The sequence below is a fragment of the Scyliorhinus canicula genome, chromosome 7 (genome assembly GCF_902713615.1).
Source record: "Scyliorhinus canicula chromosome 7, sScyCan1.1, whole genome shotgun sequence".
Lineage (NCBI taxonomy): Eukaryota > Metazoa > Chordata > Chondrichthyes > Carcharhiniformes > Scyliorhinidae > Scyliorhinus > Scyliorhinus canicula.
Genome location: NC_052152.1, coordinates 53,679,734 through 53,697,381, shown reverse-complemented (window position 1 = coordinate 53,697,381; position 17,648 = coordinate 53,679,734). Strand labels below are relative to the sequence as shown.

Below are 17,648 nucleotides of genomic sequence, written 5' to 3'. Positions count from 1 at the left end.
GGTAACTTCATCACAGCATTGCTACCTGTCACAGATGCTAAACTACAGATAATCAAGGCAGAAACTCTAAGAGAAATGGCACTTCAGCAAGTGATACAATATCGACGTACTGATTGGCCTAAAGAGAAATGTGCAAACTTTCACAACATCGGAGAACACCTGACAGCAATAGACAACATCCTATTGAAAGGGGACCACATTGTAATTCCATCATGTCTTAGATAAGACATTCTCGCACAAATCCTCACAGGATATCAAGGCATTGAGAAATGTAGAAGAAGAGCATGGCAATCGGGGTATTGGCCGGGAATCAACAAGGATATAGACAACTACATTCAACAGTGTCGGATATGCCAAATGCACCAACTGGCACAATGTAAGCAGACCTTGGTGGAAAGCAAACTAGTTACTCAACCATGGACAAAAGTTGCCATGGATATATTTTACTTTCAAGGCTGTGATTATTTGATAACCATTGACTATTACTCAAATTTTCCGGAGGTCATCAAATTATCCCACTCAACAGTGTATTCAGTTGTCAGAGGAATGAAAAGGTATTTGCCAGACATGGCATACTAGTTACTGTTGTCACAGACAATGGACCGTGTGTTAGCAGCCTGGAGTGATTACAATTTACCAATGACTATAACTTCGCACATATAACTTCTAGCCCACTATACCCGCAGGCAAACGGGGAAGCTGAGAAAGGGGTGGGAATTGTGAAGCAGCTTCTCAAAAAAGCTATGGAGGACAGAAAGGACTTTGACTTAGCACTGTTAGCATACAGGGCTACACTATTGTCATCGGGGCTTTCTCCAGCACAACTATTGATGGGATGAGGAATACGTATTACGTTGCCAACTATAATAGTTCCAAACAAAGATGAACAAGTCGTGCATAAAAACATGCAGCAATTGAAAAGAAGGCAAAAGAGGTATTACGACAAAAATCCAAACCACTATCTGCACTCAAAGAAGGTGATATCGTACGTATTCATAATCCTGAAGGTGGATGGATGGACATTGCGAAAGTATCCAATGATCTCACACCAAGATCATGCGTGATCAGAACAGAATCTGGAAAGATTTTTCGTAGAAACAGAAAAGACCTCTTGAAACTCAAACAACCTGTTACATTCACAGAATCAGCTACCATGAGTCAACAACTCATATTTCCTACAAATGACTTCCCAAAAGCTATATTGTCAAATGTATAAGATAATTCAAATAACACTGTTGTAACATTAAGAAGGTCTACAAGACGTAGGAAACCTCCAAATAGATTAAATCTGTAAATCTAACATTAGATCTATCATTGTTGACATGTTGTATAATACTGTAAACAACAAAATGTATAGCCAACATTTTTCTCAAAGAAAGGGGGAATGTGACATCATAAAAATGTACAGCATGTGAAGAGTTAATGTTATGTTAAGCCGAGCCACTAGAGGGAGCTAAGGGACAGTACCATAAATTGCACTGGCTCTTAAACTAAGGGGAGGAGTTTAGACTGGAGCTGAAGAAGATAAGATTCATAGTGTATTGCAGAATTAGTTAAGATATAATAGCTATAATTAGTAGATAGAGATAGTGTTAGTGAGTGTAGTTTAATTCTTACATGTATGTTTGCTATTCAGAATAAGTGTGAAACTCAAATTTAGTAGTGTTAATAAAATTAGTTTAGTTCTTCAATAGAGCTTTGTGTATCTTTGTGATCACTGCTCCTTCCATCTTGGAAACCCCTCACAAAGATCAGCAGATTCTCCCCGTGTGTGCGTGGGTTTTCTCCGGGTACTCCGGTTTCCTCCCACAGTCCAAAGATGTGCAGGTTAAGTGGATTGGCAATGCTAAATTGCCCCTTAGCATGCAAAAGTGAGGAAGGCTAACGGGGATTAGGCTGGGGATTGGGCCCAGGTCTGCTGCACTTTCAGAGGGTCGGTGCAGACGCGATTAGCCGAATGGCCTCCTTCTGCACTGTAAGGATTCTATGATGACTGGACATTTATGTTGTTGCCAATTGTGGGAGATCGTTTTGTATAAAAAGGTTGCATAACAACAGTCATTGCAGTTCAATAAAAAGTAAATGATAATTTGGAATCACTTTGAGATATTTCTAAGGAGTGAAATAAGGTAATAAAATCTTTCTTTTAACTAATACTGCACAAAGTAAAATTAATTCACTTTTATTATACTTTGTTAAATAGTCATTCTTTCATTGTTCATAAAATGTAAATGGTAGCTGCCAAAAGATATAAGTAGCAAGAGCAAGGATGGAAAACGCCAGTTTTGTGATTGTAACCTTGTCCAAAGAAAAATTGGCACAGAGAGTTCTCCAGTGTCCACACTAATATTCTTCCTCAACTAATCCCATGAGAAAGAAACTGATTAGATATTTAAATTTCTTATTGTTAATTAATGTAACAATTGGGTGGCCAACTCCTATGACCAAATAAATGGGCTAACTCGTTTGCATTTCTGAAGAGACGATTGGCTGAAACGGGATTTTTATTCTTCACTTCCATGCTTGAAAATATTGGGCGGGATTGTCTGTTGGCTGACGCTGGAATCGGGAAATGAGATTGGGCGGTGAATCGGTTCCGATGCCGAAATTGCGGCGGGCGCTGATTTTATGGCAAATCACAATTCTCCATCGCCTCAACAGCAGCGTCAATTCGTTTAGAACGCACGTTGGCATATAATCGGGCCCTACCTGATATTCTCCAGGGCCTCTGTGATTCTCCGCCTCTAATGGACCGAATTCTCCACAGCAAGGTTCACGTGTGCTTTTAAAAATCGTGAAGCTGGCATCGTGGCTCATGAGAGAGAGAGAGCAGGTAGGACACGGAGTGGGCGTGACCATGGGCTGCTGGTCCTCACTCTGGCCAGGCTGGCTCTGTTGGGGGTGGGCCCTGCAGGGCACAGGGGTGTGTGGGTGAGTGGTGATGGGGGGAGGGAAGGGCAATGGGGCCGGGGTGACCCCCCATGGGACTGGGGCGGTGTCCAGGCATGGACTGTCATTGCCACGGCATGCAGACAGACGTCTTGTTGCATACCCCACTGACCACCCACCTTAGCCATGGTTCTGTAAAATGACACCGGCCGTATGGGTGCATCCACCCCACAATCCACCCCCACACCCCACCCTCCATCATATATCCCCCACCCATACACAACCTGCTGGCCGGGTATCAGGCGGCCCACCCAAGGACAACTTCCATTGTAGCCCCAATGGGAGAACCGAGCGGGGGCTGCAGATAGCACTGCTGGCAAGGGCAGTGCCATCCAGCCATACCCCTGGCAGCAGGGATGGACGCCAGGGCCAGAAGCCACGACAGTGCCGGGCACCAATGGGGCCTGGGGTGCGGAGAGGAGGGGGCGAGGGGGAATGAGGGGCAGGGACCGCAGTGCCAGCCGGGGCTACCATGTAGCCCATTTGACCTGGTTGGGCACGGGGGTACGGACCATACCAACATGTCGGCCTTTCACCCCCTAGAGACAATGGATATTGGAATTCAACCAGCGATGGTGGCCTTCCTGCTAGTCGCCACAGCCCTGGGGGATGGCCTGTGTCTGTACGAGCTGGAGCTGCCCAGGAGGAGGAAGCTTAGGCAAAGGGGCCATGCAGCAGCGGAGTATGCAGCAGCAGAACAGGAGGCAGCCGCTCAGGGTGATTTAAGATCTTGCTGCAAGCATTAAAAAAAGTGAAGAGGTTTTGTCCTCCAACCCACCATTTGAAGTCTTGAAGGTTTTAAACTTTCATTTGCCTGTGCTCCCCTGCATATTACACACATGAACTTTGAATGCTGATTTGCAGTGGAAGAATTAATAATCCAGACCTCAAGTAATCATCTTTATGCTGCTTTGTTCCTTTTTTCAGCTTTTTCTTCACTGGCTGTTCACCAGAGGCCCAGGCATTCACACCAGCACTGCAAAATGGCAGCTGCAAAATGGAAGAAACTCTCCCACGCCTAGAACACGTGACGTCAGCGCACAGGGCGCGTGGTCTTCTCTCTGCCTCCGCTCTCGGTGGGGGGACTTGGTCATTTTCTGAAAAAATCTGGCACTGGACAGCGCGGTGACGTCAGGAGGAGGCGGTCCACCCTGCTGGGCTCCCGGCCTGCGCACTGCTGGATCCGGCATGCATGAGCGGGATGGCCGTCAATCTCAAAAGTCTGCTGCTGCCGGCCTTTTTAAAGGCCAGTCGCGGCAGTCGAGCGTTTCTCCCGCGATCGGGAACCCGGCGACTGAGTGCCGCAACCCACCCGCGGATTGCGACCCTGAGTTTGAGGGTGGTCTGCAGGTGAGGATGGTGTGGGGGTGAGGGTGGTGTGGGACCGAGGGTGGTGTTGGTGTGGGGGTGAGGGTGTAGATGAGGGTGGTGTGAGGGTGGGGGTGAGAGTGGTATGGGGGGTGACTTGACACACGTGTCATGGGAACCGCAACTAAGCAGGTTTTCAATTCCTCGCCCATGGCCGAATTCCACCCCGGCAACCTCCCTTTCCTCCAGGCCACAAACCACGTCCAGGCCCTCTGCTTGCCATGGTTAGGGGCTACAGGTCCAGCGGTCCCCCTCCTGTCTACTTCCGCTCATGAATGTGGGCAGCCTTCTCCTGGGGCGGTGGGAGGGGGGGGACATAAAATGACAGTGTTAGACAGCACGACGCAGACAACCCAAGGGTTGGGTAGCTGGTGGCGTCAGTGGCCAGGGCACCCGACCATGGCGGCCAGTATGGGTTAGGCATTGGTTAGTGCAGTATTGGGGTTCGGCTGCACTCTGGGTTGGAGAGGTGGGGTTTACGGTTGAGTAGGACAAGGGTTGGTGCCAGGGCACAGTGCTGCCTACTCACCCCGGCCGCCCGAAGGAGGTAGTGCAGTATTTTTTGGCACTGCTGGCCGGTCGGGACAGTGTTGCTCATAGCGCTGACCACGTCTGTCACACGTGTCTAGTCACGGCAAATGGTGGCAACTGGCAGCCTTCTTCCCAGCAGGGTACAGGGTCGTCCGCCTCTCCTCCACGGCATACAGGAGGGTCTCGAGATCTACATCCGCAAAATGTAGGGCCACGCATCTTACTGCCTTCTTGTTGGCTGGGATGGTGTATGTGGGGAGTGAAGCGTGTATATGAGACTGCAGCTTATCAGCCTCCTGAGTATCAATCACGAAATTGGCAAATCCCTCACCGTTTCTCATTGGAATCGATTGTGTTCCACATGGCGCCAGTGCTAACACCTCAATAGTAGCTGAATCGATCCAGGTGCAGCACCTGTTTTGCTGTCGTGGAAGTCCATGAATTCTGCGCAGCGTCAACAATTTGGACAGGAGTCACCATTGCCCGACGCCGATATCGTAATCGGTGATCGAGCGGAAAATCCCTTCCGATGGTGAAATCGTGGTGGCTCTGGTTTGACGCCAGATTTCTATGCTCTGCCCCCGATGGGCCGCGTTCCTGACTGCGTGGGACACGCATGGTCCCAGCAGTGGGAACCCGGCGTGGCAGCTGTGGACTGCACCAGTGCCGCTACAGGTCGGCCAGGAGCCATGCTGCTTGCCGGGGAGAGGGGGAGGGGGGGGGGGGCGTTTCCACCATGACTGGGGGGAGGGACTAGTAGGGGGTGGCCAGAGGGGAACTATTTGGTCTGCGTATGGCCGGCGGCATGTTTTACTGCACGACCGCTGCAGGTCGTCACCGTGCGCATGCACGGCCACAGACCCAGCCATTCTCCAGGCGTTTATATCGTTAGAGCCGGGAGTTTTATTCGGCGTGGCTGCTAGCCCCTCACCGGCCGCAGGATCGGTGAGGGTTTGGTGCTGATTTTTTTGCCGTTGTAAAACGCCACAGTTCCCACGCCAGCATCGGCACTTAGCCTCCAAAACAGTGAATCTAGCCCTTAGTGTCAGAAATGGCGAATCTCACTCGGTGTCTTCGGCAGTCAGTGCAAACGTGGGGCAGAAAAGGTCTGCTGTCCAGTGCAGGAAGAGAACAAATTATCTCATTCTTCTGGCAGGGTAAGGCAACCATCTCATCACACATTCACAAATCCATCAGGACGTAAACAGGATGACACTCCACAGGGATCTCACACATTGCCAACTGAATGCACATCACCACTGACTCTCTCACACACACCTTTGCAACTCCACCTGAGCTCCTGACCTGTGTACATCATGTCCTCATCCCATGCACTGCTCCACTCACCAGCCACACAAGGCAGGCATCCTTATTATCTGCCTTGGCATGTGTCCTGATCACAAACTCTCCATTTGTCTTCATACAGGAAAACCCCACAAAAAAGTGGAGGGACTGTGAGTGTAATGGCTGCAATTAAGGACCTTACTCCATATGGGAAGCGTGCCATCACGTTGGCTGGAAAGGGCAGGGATTGGGTATGTGGCAGTGGTGAGATGGGTGGAGCTAACACAAATGAGGATCTTTCTCATCCCTTGCACAAACATCTTCCCGTTGCTTGCCTAGCTTAAGTAATCTCTACTTTCTTTCATAGGCACCTCTGGAAAGCGTCTAAGGGTATCATCCAGCTAGGCCCTCATCTTCAGCCCTGAAGATACCTTTGAGGATGCAATGGAAATGCTGAAGATATTAGAAGCACAAAGGGACTTGGGAGTCCTTGTTCACGATTCTCTTAAGGTTAATGTGCTGGTTCAGTCGGCAGTTAGGAAGGCAAGTGCAATGTTAGCATTCATGTCGAGAGGGCTAGAATACAAGAGCAGGGATGTACTTCTGTGGCTGGTTAAGACTCTGGTCAGACCCCACTTGGAGCATTGTGAGCAGTTTTGGGGCCCGTACCTAAGGAAGGATGTGCTGATCTTGGAAAGGGTCCAGAGGAGGTTCACAAGAATGATCCCTGGAATGAAGAGCTTGTCGTATGAGGAACAGTTGAAGATTCTGAGTCTGAACCGGGTGGGATTCTCCATTTCTGACACTAAGGGCTGAATTCACCATTTTGGAGGCTAAGTGCCTACGCCGGCATGGGAACTGTGACGCAAAAAAATCGGCGCCTACCCTGCGACCGGTGAGTCGCGCCGAGTAAAACTCCCGGCTCGGACGATATAAACACCTGGAGAATGGAGTTTAGAAGGATGAGGGGGGATCTTATTGAAACTTACAGAGCGGGATTCTCCATTTCTGCTTCTTTGCACAGATTGCACAAACGATGGAGGAGTCCATCCACATTTAGTCTGAGGTTATGGCACCAGCATGCCAATGCACTGAGGTAGGATGCAAGGCCTGGATAGAGTGGACGTGGAGAGGATGTTTCCACTTGTAGGAAAAACTAGAACCAAAGGGCACAATCTCAGAGTATTTATTTTTATTTATTTTTTTTAAATAATTTTTATTGAAATTTTTACAAAATATAAACATCACAACAATATTAACAAAACAACCGCGGGGGCAGCAAGGGGAACCCCTCCACCTACCGCCTGGCAAACGCCCTCACCTGCATGTACCTAAACATGTTCCCCGGGGGGAGCCCAAACTTCCCCTCTAACTCCCCCAAGCTCGCGAACCTCCCCTCCACAAACAGGTCCCTCAACCTCCTAACCACTGCCCTGTGCCAGCCCAGAAATCCGCTATCAATGCTCCCTGGGACAAACCGATGGTTCCCCCGTATCGGGGCCTCCATCGAGACAATCTCAGAGTAACGCGACAATCCTTTAAAACAGAGATGAGGAGGAATTTCTTCAGCCAGAGGGTGGTGAATATGTGGAACGTTTTGCCGCAGAAGGCTGTGGAGGCCAAATCACTGAGTGTCTTTAAGACAGCGATACATAGGTTCTTGATTAATAAGGGGATCAGGGGTTATGGGGAGAAGGCAGGAGAATGGGGATGAGAAAGGTATCAGCCATGATTGAATGGCGGAGCAGACTTTATGGGCCAAGTGGCCTAATTCTGCTCCTATGTCTTATGGTCTTAAGAGGAGAACAAAGCACCATCACAGAGCTCATCCACACCCTTCACCAGTGCAGAGACACACACTTTGACGGGGCCTCTGGAGTAGCCTCGGGGTCATAAGCTGGTTAGCACAATCTGGTTCACAGCAGGTGGAGGAAGGGATGCCCAGGGAAGCCAGCACTCAGTAGTCCGATGATGAGCCTCCGGACTTGATCGTAACTCAGTTGGTGGAGCTTCAGTGACAGGCAAGGGGTATATCAGGAGGGTTTGTCTGCTTCTTTGCACAGATTGCATGAATGATGGAGGAGTCCATCCACATTCAGTCTGAGGTATTAGCACCAGCATGCCAATATACTGAGGTCAATACTGGTAGAATGGTGTTTGCCATGGAGAACTTGGTCCAGGGCAGAGGTCCTGCGATGTGCCAGCAGCTGCACTTGAACAGTGTAGGAATTGATGGCATCCATCAGTGGCTGCGCAAAAGCAGTTCAGGGCAACTTGATTTCACTGCAGCATATCCTTACCCTCAAGAAGTCAGCCTGGGGCCCTCAGGTGCCCATAGAGAGGGGCACCAGCATCTGGGAAATCCCGGTACCATCCACCCAGGTGATTCCGGGATTATCCAGCTCATTCCAATCTCCTCTGCCTGTTACCTCATCACCACCAGCCCCGCAGCAGGAAACCCAAAGCAGGTAGGGACCATCTAATTCTCGGCCCTCCAGAGGATACCTGCCAGGTCCTCACAGGCAACAGGATGTAGCAGTCAGCAGTCTGTATCCACCTACACTCTGATGTCAAGAATGCACCAAGATGTAGCAATAGGGTTATGAAATTTAAGAAGCACGAGGAGCATGACAGTGGTAAGTGTGTTAACCACATGTATACTTTGCATTACTGTAAATAGAATACGACCAATTTCACAACTTCTGAGTAAGCCTCATCTTTATGATCAACTGTGTTGTGTCCAGCAGGTGTGAGAAATGGTTCCCACAGCCACTTATTGCAGATGTCAAAACCAGGTACGTCAGAGCGATGTTGTCAGCTTCCATATCACCACAGTGTGCGAGTACGCTATTATCATTTGCAACATCATTGATGCCTCATCCTTAATATCAAATCTGACTGGGTAAAGAATCTTGTTCACATGATGTGCTGTTTGATGTATTCTTCAATCTTGCCTGTTTATGATTGAGGTGAAGGTGTTCACCTGTCTCGTCTGCACTATTGTAAGGTGAAGGCCTAATTTCCATCAAAGCACGCAGAAAGGTCATGGATCCTCATGTTCCATTTAGTCACTGTCATCTGTTTGGACTTCCAGTCTCTGAGACCTTACTCAGAGATTGTGTGCAATCCTGTCCGCCTAGGGTGTAACCGACTCTCAAAGTGCACAATTGCTCAGCTCAGTGAGAAGTGTGAGCACCGTTTCATATATAAGTGCCGGAGCTCTGACCTCGTATGGCATTTCATTTTGCTGGTGCCCAAGCCTCCAACCTTCTGCCTTTCTAACCTTGTCTGCATTGTGGCCACTGGGTTCTCGTCAGAACGTCGGGATGCAGAGCTGAGCCACACATTTTGAGTAGCCTCCCCTCATCGAAGATAAATACTAATGGTCATGTGCTGCAATGAAAGGAGCCTTGAAGCATGCTCTGAAAGCACATATGGTGGCCTGTGACATTTTGAGGGCCTCAATGGGACGCAACCCAGAATAAGTTCTTTGTTCAGTGACGTTTAAGGGGTATCTTGACAAATACATGAATCATAGAATCATAGAATCATAGAATTTACAGTGCAGAAGGAGGCCATTCGGCCCATCGGGTCTGCACCGGCTCTTGGAAAGAGCACCCTACCCAAGTACACACCCCCACCCTATCCCCATAACCCAGAAACCCCACCCAACACTAAGGGCAATTTAACATGGCCAATCCACCTAACCTGCACATCTTTGGACCAGGATGGGAATAGAGGGAATAGAGGGCAAGTGCAGAAGATTTTAGTTTAGACAGACAGCATGGTCGGCGCAGGCTTGGAGGACCGAATGGCCTGTTCCTGTGCTGTACTTTTCTTTGTTCTTTGTTCTTTGAAATTAATCTGATGAGTGCTCTTTATCATCAAACAAGCATTACTTTGAATGGCTCATGGTGTCTTTGCTTTTTGAAGCTGGCAAAGGCCAGGGCTGACCATGAGGGAAAACTGAACATTGTTATAATCAGCTGCTCCGAATCCATGGAAAGGTCAGGATGAATGTACACCAGCATTCCCGACTGAATGTGACGAAAGTCAATGTGATGGAGGAGAAGGGGGCACAAAGGACTAAGTAATGTTGAAATGGAGTTAGACCTGCATAATTTCCATGGCTACCTTGGCCCAAATGTGACCACTCAGTTAAACCATCAATGTGACACAGAATGCATTATCTTGTTTTAACAGATGGATCTACTTGAGAGCTTGGTGAGATTGAAGGCATACAGTTATGAGTGCTTTGAGGATTGTGGAGATGTCTCTAATTCAACTAGGTTTCCGTGGTGACTACGATGTTACATTACAAGAGGGTGTACCTTCTGATCTGTGTTGCCAGTCACCTAAACCCTCACCCAGGCTGGAACTCCTCTTAACAAGGACAGACATTGCTGAGCCTTCAGTATCCTTCAAAGTACCAGGACAATGGTTGGCAGAATGGTTGAGAGCTCACTCTCAGATTGAAGTGCATGGTTCCAAGGACAGAGTTAATAATGTTGGTGTTTATGTGTGTCCATGAGGGAGGGCATGTGTCCAAGGGGATGCAGAAATACTACTCATCATCTTTCTCATGAAGCTGGTGGCTATGAGGGCTTCGCATGCATTCTTGCTTCACCTGGACCAGGCTATAGCTTCTTCCCTTGCAAACTTGGCTTCCTCAAACTCTCCACCCTCATCCCTTTCAATGTCCTCCTCATTGGGGAGACATGTAGCTCCTCCATGTCTACATCTGGCAACTCCTCCCCCTTTTGTAGCCCCAGGTTGTGCAATGTGCAGCAGACAACAAGCCGGAAGACCCTCTGGGTGTGTAGTGCAATGCTCCACCAGGTCTGTTGAGGCATAAAAACCTAGATGCCAATGCTCTACTCGACCGGTATTCGAGTAGCGATCTGAGAATCATTGTACCTTCTCTCTGCAGGGGATTTGTGGCCACCACATGGGTGTCATCAGGCAGGTCCTTTGCGGATACCCTTTGTTGCTCAGGAGACAACTATGTCTGGTCCCTTGAAAATATCAAAGATCTGCGATCTACTCAGGATATATGAGTCATAGCAGCTTCCTGGGTATCTCGCACAAACATGCATCATTTACTTCTTGTGGTCGGAGACCAGCTGAACATTTAGCAAGTGGAATCCTTTCCTGTTCAGGCATTGGAGTGCCTGTTGCCAGGGAGCTTTGAGAACCACATGAGTACAGTCAAAAACACCCTGAACCTGTGGGAGTCAGGAAATCTCAGCAAAGCCCAGTGCTCTGACCTGCTAGCTCTTTTGATCTTTGGAAAAATGCATGCAATTGTGGGCCTTCGCAAAAAGGGCGTCTGTCACCTCATGAATGCATTTGGGCATTGCCATTTTGCGAGATCCTGCACAAGTCCTTTTCAGAGTCATTGGCAATGAATGGCCTCACAGTCCCTGTGGCACCAGTTCTAGGGGAAATTGGCAAATGTGTGTCCACCAGATCCCTGAACATGCTGTGGCAGCTTGCCCAGTAGTCTAGATGCTCTGGGCTTCATTATCACTGCGAACAATTGGCCTGCTAAGTACAAGGGGTTAAAGTAAGGAGGTCAATGACTGCCTCGACTGGTCATTAATCTCACATGAATGTGCTTCATTGCTTCACTTTCCTGACTTTCTATATTATCATTGAAAGATTCCGAACATGTGTATCTATCCTCATAACACAATTCAGTTGGGTGCCACTTTAATCAATGCCCAAGTGCTGTGCACACTCCTCCAAATGGTCCTCTGATCCATTTCAAGGTGAGTTATTCCTCAGATAAATTTTATGCTGCACTATCCCTTCAGGCTACAAAAGCCAGGGCAGTGCATTCTGAGATTCGATTGAAGGAAGCATATTTTTATAGTCTGAAATAACAGCTTGAAGTAAACAGCCATGTTTATATTAAATAGACATTGGAAAGTACGTAATCTGAAATATGTAGGACGTATGTTCTTGCCCTTGGCTAAAAACAAATCGAGTACACATTTTGTCATCTTTCAGAGGACAATGTGTTCTCATAATAAGGCCGAGACCCAACTATTAAGCAGTATTTTGTTTATGTTACCTGACCTACTTATTTTCGTTCAATAGCAGTGTTGAACTATAGTCAAGCATTTCCCAGCGTGCTTCTAAGTTGGCAACTCATTAATTTCCCTTCCACAATTACTTCCTTGCCCTTTTAGTAAATTATCATGTCCTCCGTAGAGAAGGGTGGTTTATAATGTAAGGGGAACAGACGTATGACAGTTCCCTGCGTGTTATGAGCCTGGTACCAAGGAGGCAAGGCGGCTAGGGCTGTTCCCGTGTTTGTACAATAAAAATATCTTGCGCAACATTAAAACAGTAAACATACGACAATCAAGATTACAATGGCAATTATAATCCAGAACACAATCCTCTGTCCTAACGATCCTACCATCCAAAGCTAAAGTCCCATCCCTCATTCTCATGCAATCTTGTTACCTCTCTACAAGTGTGATCCTCCGGATTATCAATTTTCTCTGACTTATCAGGGATGTACGTGCAACAGTCACTTCCAATCAGGGCACAAGTGCCTCCCTTTTCAGCTAACAAGAAATCAAGAGTCATTCTATTCTGCAGGGCAACCGCTCTTATAGCAACCATCTCAGTTTCTATCTGGTTAACAGCTTCTGTAGTGTTATTAGGTACCTGCTCAAGGATGTCTCGTAGTTTGCGTAGTTCGTATGCATTAGTGGCTATTCCTAATGGTGGGATCATTATTCCCAGCATTTGTGCCCATGTCATAATACTTCGTGTCGTCCTGTGATGGGGATGGTCCTGCAATTGCTGAACGTGATGCACATAAGGGACTACATATCCCAAATAGCAGGAACCTTCCCAATTTTCTGGTATGGCCACAGATAAAATAGGTGCCGTTATATGCGGTGAGGTTTCCTTTACTATCAGTGATCATTATTCTAATCGTATGCTCTTCCCAGGAGCCTCCACTAGTTTGATTTTCAACTCCTGACTAATCAAACATGAATAATCCTTTAGCTGCAAGGTGGAACATAGGGGGTTGCCAATTCAAGGTCTGATCACACTGACTCATCCCTACTGAGCGGGTCCCTGATGTTTTATGATTCTTAAAGCATATACTTCCTTTTGGGACTCCAGTATAATTGGGAAGGATCAACCAGGGCCGTTGACGTGTTACATTAAACCCAGGCACCCACCATTCCTCAAACCTATTGATATTGTATCCAGCTAATCTCCAATCTAACATATTCTGTGTATCATCACCACGTCCTGTACTATTTTGTCTTAGAGCCCATTCTTCTATCTCGTTACTGATGAATGGGATAGGTCGCACAGGGAAGCCCTCCCCTGAGCATCTGGGAATTTGTGTACAAACACAACAACTGAATTTGTTTACCCTCTCTGCGTATGGGTGAGACATGTATATTAAGGTGTTAGTATGCAGTTTACCCTCTACATGATGTTGGATTAATATGATAATACATAAGAACAGCAGCGCCGTCATTCTCTTCAGGTCAGTGTTTCACTAGTACTCTCAAAGTTCTGTATGATGTGGTTTACACCAAGTTGCGTGGACCCAATCTGGCTTTTCTTTTACTTCAATGGCTGTTCAGGTTGTTAGCAGCACTTGGTCCGGTCCATTCCACCTTGGAGAAAAAGAATCTTTGTTTAGTGCTTTCACATATACTTGATCTCCAGGTTTAAAGGGTGTGAATTTCCCCTCTTTTGGATGCTTGGTCACCTTTTCATGTATTTTCTTTTCTCAGCGGTTTCACACATGGCCTCGGCATATTTTAGTGATGCCTCATCTGCCCATATTAAGGCTACTGCAGCTGGAGTCATTGGGGGTTTAGTTCCAGTTGTCATGGGACGTTCCATTAATATCTCATATAGGTTACGGGGTTGGTTTGGGAGCAGGTGGAGGCTGCTTCGTGCAGGGGCACCAGTTTGGCAGCTCAGGTTACGTTGCCTTTGCCGCTCCCACCGGCGTGGTACTCCACCAGCCCTATAATGGTGGCAGCTCTGCGGATCTGGGGCCAGTAGAGGAGGCATATAGGGGGAGTGAGAACATCGGTGTGGACCCCAATCTGCGGCAATCACCGATTTGCCCCGGGGAACATGGATGGTGGGTATTGACTGTAGCGGAGGGCGGGGATTGTGAGAGTGGGTGATCTGTTCCTGGAAGGGAGCTTTCCGAGCATTAGGACGTTGGAGGAGAAGTTTGGGCTGGCGGGAGGGAATGACTTTAGATACTTACAGATGCGGGATTTTGTGCGCAGGCTGCTGCCGTCCTTCCCACGCCTACTGCCAAAGGGGAGGCAGGACAGGGTAGTTTCTAGGGGAGAGGTAAGTGAGGGTAGAGTCTCAGATATTTACAAAGAACTAGTGGGAGCAGAGGATACACAGACTGAGGACCTGAAATTGAGTGGGAAGAGGAGCTCGGGGGGAAGATGGAGGACGGTATTTGGGCAGAAGCTCTGGGCAGAGTAAACACGACCGCAACTTGCACCAGGCTCAGTCTGATCCAGTTTAAGGTCGTGCACCGGGCCCACATCCGGCCATCCTGACGGTGGCCAGGATGAGTAAATTCTTCGGGCTGAAGGACAAGTGTGCCAGGTGCATCGGTAGGCCGGCTAATCACGTGCACATGTTCTGGTCGTGCCCTAAACTCAGGGGGTACTGGCAGAGATTAGGGGACATCATGTCCCGGGTTTTGAAAACTGGGGTGGTAATGAGTCCTGAGTTGGCAATAGAACATAGAACATAGAACAGTACAGCACAGAACAGGCCCTTCGGCCCTCGATGTTGTGCCGAGCAATGATCACCCTACTTAAACCCACGTAACCCGTATACCCGTAACCCAACAATCCCCCCATTAACCTTACACTACGGGCAATTTAGCATGGCCAATCCACCTAACCCGCACATCTTTGGACTGTGGGAGGAAACCGGAGCACCCGGAGGAAACCCACGCACACACGGGGAGGACGTGCAGACTCCACACAGACAGTGACCCAGCCGGGAATCGAACCTGGGACCCTGGAGCTGTGAAGCATTGATGCTAACCACCATGCTACCGTGAGGCCCCATCTTTGGGGTGTCGGAGGACTCGGGAGTCCAGGAGGAGGAGGAGGCCGACCTCTTGGCCTTTGCTTCCCTGGTAGCTCAGGGACAAATACTGTTGGCATGGAGGGACTCAAAGCCCCCGAAGATTGAAATATGGCTATCGGACATGGTGACCTTTCTCGGTCGAGAAAAGGTTAAGTTCGCCTTGAGAGATTCACTATCATGGTTCGCCGGGAGGTGGCAGCCATTCATTGACTTCTTCGTGGAGAATTACTCGTCAGCGGGGGGTGGCAGGCCCTTGCGAGAATGGAGTCGTGGTTCGCACTATGCGTTATTTGCTTTTCTTTCTGCACAGTACTATTGATGCACTATCAATTACGACGAGACAAGAGTAGAGAGTAATCGAGGCTTTATTAAGCAGAGATGTGTAGCCTCCCGCAGCTGCTGCCGAAATGGCTGCAGCTCGGAGAGCACGCACATTTATACTCCACCCACTGGGTGGAGCCAGCAGGCAGGAATCTACCCCGTACCTGTAGTACAGGAGCCTTACCGTATTACATCTCAAGTATGTGATATATACAAACAGTGGTGACTACAACATTCACCCCCTATTAAAAAAGAGTCCAGCTGAGGACCTGCCTGATGACACCCATCTGGTGGAGAAACTAGTTACATGTACATGAGCATTTTAAAGTGTACTTTTTGGGGAAAGTTCACAAATTTAGCCGGTCGGGTGCCTTGATCCTCCGTTGTGAGTGGCGTAGTCCCGGTGGCGATTGAGATGCCAGCTCGGTCACCGGTGACACCGGGAGCGTGTAGACCTCACCTTCATCCCCGGGTGGGACCAAAGGGAGGGCGGATCGTCCTGGAGCGGGGCTGTGGTGGGGTGCGCTGGGGGGAGGATGGGTGGCACCGGGACAGATGCGGGGCGGCGGGGGGGGGGGGGGGAACCAGCTGGTGCCAGGTCCCTGAAGGAGACTGTGTCTTGGCGGCCGTCGGGGTATGCCCCGTACTGCAGGTTTGCATGGAGTAGCTGTACCCTCTCAACCAACAGGTCTGCCTTGTGGAGCTGCACGTGCTTGCGGAGGAGAACGGGTCCTGGAGCTGCCAGCCACATTGGGAGCAAAACCCCGGAGGTGGACTTCCTGGGGAAGGCTAGGAGACGTTCGGGGGGGTTTTGTTAGTGGCTGTGCAAAGTAGCAATCGGATGGAGTGAAGGGCGTCTGGGAGGACCTCCTGCCAGCGGGAGACCGTGAGAATTTTGGACCGGAGGGCCAGCTGGACGGCCTTCCAGACCGTCCCGTTCTCCCTCTCCACCTGCCCGTTTCCCCGGGGGTTGTAGCTGGTCGTCCTGCTCGAGGCGATGCCCTTGCTGAGCAGGAACTGATGCATCTCGTCACTCATAAAGGAGGATCCCCGGTCGCAGTGGATGTAAGCGGGGAAACCGAACAGGGCGAAGGTGGTGTTAAGGCTTTGATGACTGTGGCAGACGTCATATCGGGGCATGGGACGGCGAAGGGGAATCTGGAGTATTCATCGACCAGGTTAAGGAAGTATGTGTTTCAGTTGTTGGAGGGGAAGGGCCCATTTGAAGTCCACGCTGAGGTGTTCAAAGGGGCAGGAGGCCTTCACCAGGTGCGCTCGGTCTGACCAGTAGCAGTGCGGTTTGCACTCCGCGCAGACCTGGGAGTCTCTGGTGACAGCCCTGACCTCTTCAAAGGAGTAGGGCAGATTGCGGGCCTTTATGAAGTGAAAGAACCGGGTGACCCCTGGGTGACAGAGAGCGTTGTGAGAGAGTCGGTCCACTTGTGCGCTGGCTCATATATCTCGGTATAGGGCATCGGGGGCTCGTTGAGTTTACCGGGGCAATACAGAATCTTGTAATTGTAGGTGGAGAGCTCGATCCTCCACCTCAAGATTTTATCATTTTTGATCTTGCCCCATTGTGTGTTATTGAACATGAAGGCAACCGACCATTGGTCAGTGAGGAGAGTGAATCTCCTGCCGGCCAGGTAATGCCTCCAATGCCGCACGATGGTTTGGGACTCCTTCTCGGTGGAGGAGGGCCGAATTTCGGAGGCATGGAGGGTGCATGAAAAGAATGCCACAGGCCTGCCTGCCTGGTTGAGGGTAGCGGCCAGAGCAACGTCTGATGCATCGCTCTCGACTTGGAAGGAGAGCGTCTCGTCGACCGCGTACATCGCGGCCTTGGCGATGTCAGCCTTGATACGGTTGAAGGCCTGGTGAGCCTCAGCCGTCAGGGGGAAAACGGTGGAGTGAATGAGTGAGCGGGCCTTGTCCGCATAGTTAGGGACCCACTGGGCGTAGTATGAGAAGAACCCCAGGCAACATTTGAGGGCCTTGGAGCAGTGGGGGAGGGGGAGTTCCATGAGGGGGCGCATGCAATCGGGGCTGGGCCCTAGAACTCCATTTGCACC

General features: G+C 49.4%; 1 pseudogene; it reads left to right on the top strand.

Annotated features, from left to right (window-relative positions):
• Positions 1 to 284: 284 nt before the first annotated feature.
• Positions 285 to 17,648, top strand: part of LOC119969085 — a 61,501-nt pseudogene continuing 44,137 nt past the window's right edge.